The following is a 4,601-nucleotide window of genomic DNA, read 5'->3' as shown; positions in this document are numbered from 1 at the left end:
AAAAAGGAAATCAAAACAAAAAAAAAGTACTGACAGTCTGTGTAGAAATGCGAGTTTTGAAAATGTGCTTTCAACTGTAATGTGTTAAATCATATGTGTGCATTCTTTCCTCTGTTCGTCCAAGTATAAAATTGTGGGTTTTTTGTAATTTGTAATGGAAAGTTTCAAAACTAGCATTTCTACATTGTGATCTTGAAGCCAAATTACCCACAGAGTATCATTTACCGAAACTGAAACCAGTAGCTGACTGCTTGAATCAAGACATGTTAGGCCATGTAAGTGATGTGATTAAATGTTTGTGTGTTTGATGCAAAAGAAAAATGTATGGAGTCAAAAATATGGTTGGCAGAGAAGTTGGAGTTAAACCCAGCCCCCACCCCACCTTCACCCTTGTTTGGTTTCTTGAAAAACTTGCCACTTGCTCCTATGGTGACCATTCCCACAGGACATATTCCCGTGTGTGGAACCTCCCATGTCTGTCTGATGCCCTCTCCCCTGCTCTGTACGCCTCGACACCCATCTCCCATCCAGACTACGTAAGAACACATAGTTAAAGATAGTGACCTTTTCATTTTTTTTTTTTGTTTTTTTTTCCCCTTATATGAAATTTATTGAACAAACTTTATTTAGTCTGGCAGTAAAGCTGAGTAGTCGTCTCCCCTTAACTCCTAGCCCCCTTTTCACTGGCCCTAAACCTTACCCAATGCTACACCCTTTTAGAACTGCACCACAACCCTACCCCTCCTCCAACCCCCTGGCCCTGTAGTTTCCTACCAAAATGTTTCTTGGTGTGTGTTTGTCTTTCTTTTTCTCTTCATTTTGCTTCCACCAAACCCAACTTGTACAGCTGTACAGACAAACATCCATACCACTCACTGTATACATGTACACTCTAATATTAAAATGACGGACAGAAGCGAACCAAGTGGACATGAACAAGCAAAGCAAAAAGTGCAACACTCCCTGCTCCAGAAGTTGGATTAACCCACTGACATGGATGATTCCATTCAGAGCCAGGTAGACGAGGATTCCTGTACCTCTACCATGGATTGAACCAACGTACTAAGTGTGTAGGTTCAGTATCCTTATGTGGACTGTCACATTTTAGATTTAGGGTGAGCAGGATTGTTTATGCGCATAAATTCAGGATGACCTGTCTAAAAATTGACACAAACGTATTCGTGTGTATATAGATATATATATACACACATACACACATACACACAGTAACAGACAGTTGTGTTAGACTAGCAAATCACACATGACAAGGAATCAAATATTAAAATACATACATTCGTTCAAAGACACCAGCATAAACCAATAACAAACATCAAGACCTGTTGATTTTGCACTGTCTGAGAAAACCAATCTCAGACATGGTAACAAGCATGCATTTATATGTATTCATGCATTGACAGGTGTTAATAGACAGATTTGGTCACAAATGTTAAAACTGTGGCCCGTTATAATATCGTTTAGCTGATAGAAAAGAGGACAGCTTTAAAAGAATTTAATGAATTTGAAATCTCCCCAATGAATTAAAAAATTTCAGTTAAACATCATACATTCTTATGGTCTTGAGACTCATTGGTACATATATATATATATATTTAAAAAAAAAACTTGTTGAAGTAATAAAAGTACATGTACGTCATTAGGGTATATTTGGGGATTTTAAGTTTTGTTTTCTCTTTTTTTTTTTTTTTTCCTTTTAAGAATTACTTGATATATATTATAAGAAAAAAGGCGCGTTACTCTGTATGGTACCTTGTATACATAAAGGTACATCTTACCTTGAACATGCAGAAGTTTACAGAAATAACTGCAAAACCTGTGACTTTGTCGATATTTGTCATGTGTAATAAGTAACTTATTCAATAAGTTCACTGGACATGTGGACCTAAAGATGCTAGCGGGTAAGATTTACTGTGCATTTGACAAGAACAACTAAGGTTTTATTACTGTCCGCGATCCAAAATTCCAAAGATATTGATATTTTGTACTATTTCATTTTGGTCAAATTCCATTTCTTTGGAGACGTTTAAAAATTTATATTTGCGGAGTTATAAAAGGTGCTCAAATAGCAATTAATAATTGGATCAGTTTTGAACCAGTGGAATACCAGTTCCTGTTAATAAGTGCTACTTTATGATATTTTTGCTTGGATTTCTTTCATTTCCACGTCATCCAAAATTTACACAGGAAAGTTTTTCCAAAAAAATCCAAGTAAAAGTTTTTTTTTGTTTTTATTTTTTTTCCTGACAAAAATCTGTACATTGCCATTTGTATTTTATAATATTGCCATAAGTAGCTATTTTCGGACTGGAAATTGTCACGCTCTGTAAGATATTGTTAACTTGAGGGTTACCTCCCTTATTACACCCTGTTACAGTTTGTCAAGTGTAATAAACTTCGCAATTCTCCAAATTGAGTGGTGGTTTAACTTAATGTAGGGGGATTGTGACATCTGGTGAGTAAAGTACCACACTTACAGCTGCTAGCACACAAGGTCTCGTTTAAATCCATGGCTTGGTCAGGAAATTTATAGATTTCCCAGGTGCATTTCTGGTGATCCCTTGATGACGAGGTGGTTGATGCTTGTTCGATGTTCAGGTTCATACATGTACTCTGGTTTTAGAGGCACAGCCAAAGGATGTCATAGGATTCTTTCCTCCACATCTGACTGGCCGTGGTAGCTCAGTTGGTAGAGCCTCCTCGTCAGGGACGGTAGATCCAGGGTCAATCCTGGGTTGGGTCACACCTAAGACCTTAAAAGAGGAAGTTGTAACTTCCTCGCATGGCATTCAGAATTAAGAGGATAGTGCAACCACTGGATGACCCGCATCATTATAATGGTTCAGGCGGGGCAGCTTGCTTGCTTTCAGTAAGTCGTCTCGGTGAGGCAGCACTAGATAAGAGCCATGGAAATCCATCCTACAACAAGGAGGACTCTTTTGTTGTATGACTGAAAAATTGCTAAATACTACGTTAAACCCACTCTTCGCTCTCTGACCAGAAGAGTATTTTAGCCTGGAACATTGCCAAAAATAAATTCCATGTTTTTGCGGAAGCAGTGCAGATGTTTGTGATGAAAAAAGAAAAGAAAAAGAGGTCAGAAAAAAAGGAGAGAAATGAAAGGCAAGCCTATAAATGGGATTTCAGGTTCAAAGTTGGCATTGTACTCTTTGCCACTTGAATCAGTTTCGTGTTTGTGGCTAGTGTGTTCTTGTGTTCATTGCTGACCGTGAAATGTAGGTTTGTTTTTTCTATCACATGCGGAAAATTTGTCAGTGACTTTGTGAAAGGTCTGGTTTACACTAAGCACTCTGGTTTTCTCCACCCATGAAAATGACCACAGTCATATATGTATTGTGCTGAATAACAATCAAAACTGCTAGATCTAGGGGTTTCTGACTGGTCTTGCGTATGAAGACAGTTCCTGTCTGGGTCAACTCACTTCTGACCAGGAAGGTCCCAGGTTCAAATCCCCGGTTAGGGCATTCCTGTCAGAAGAGACTAGGAGAGAAGGACTATTGTCTAGTGATTAATCGTCATCATATGACTGAAAAATTTTGTTGAGTACGACGTTAAACCCCAAGCACTTACTCGCTTGAGTGGTTAAAAGTACTGGCTTTTCAATCGTTGGAACACGCAAGGTTGGCATTCCAACCCAGCCTTAGACAGGGAAAATGTGAATTCTCATGCTCAGCACAAGGAAGTGAGGGGATATTCCCAACTGGTTCAGCTTCAGAGATAATACTTCAGTTTTCCTTCGAGAGTAACGGACACTGGGAGGACGCGTATATTCCCATATCCTGCAGCTGATAAGCTTGTTAGCACACACGTCTTCTCCATTTGCTTGGTTGTGAAAACAATGGTCACTGGTTAACCCATTCGCCCACACATCAGTCTTTTGTGCTGAATTAATGAGTGTTCTACAGGATAAAATCATTTCCACTCTGCAGCGGTCACAAAACCTTTGGGTAGAGACAAAAAATTTGTGATCGCGGACTGTCACTAGATCATTAGTCAAAACTCGCTTCACCTGAGACCCACTTCAATGATGATATTGAAATAAAGTTGGAAAGTGACATTTAACCCCAAGCACAAAAGACACTAATGTGAGGAGACTGAAGTAAAGTTGAAGGCAATATTCAAAATCAAGCACATATTGCAATTAAAGAGATAATTTGTGGTACATGTAGGACTTTAAAAACACTCTCACAAAAGCCTGGGATTAAAATCAAGGTCAGCTGTGGTTGAGGATTTACAAGGCCATTACCGCGCAATTTCAAGTTACTGAAGCTGGACCCTGGAAAAGAAATTTCTCTACACAAATCTGTCTTGGCCTGGTTCTACACCAATACCCAATGTCTTTTCCAGACCTAACTACAAAAAAACCCTATAAATTTTCAGGTGTTTAAAGGCCTGCATAAGTTACTTTGAATTTCCAGGTTTTCAAGACCTGCATAAGTTACTTTGAATTTCCAGGTTTTCAAGGCCTGGATAAGTTACTTTGAATTTCCAGGTTTTCAAGGCCCTGCACAAACCCTCAAAAGAGTACACATCATTGTGGTTTCAACTTTAAATCCAACTTATGC

Source organism: Liolophura sinensis, chromosome 4 (genome assembly GCF_032854445.1).
Source record: "Liolophura sinensis isolate JHLJ2023 chromosome 4, CUHK_Ljap_v2, whole genome shotgun sequence".
Taxonomy (NCBI): Eukaryota; Metazoa; Mollusca; class Polyplacophora; order Chitonida; family Chitonidae; genus Liolophura; species Liolophura sinensis.
Note: the sequence above shows the minus strand (reverse complement) of the source record.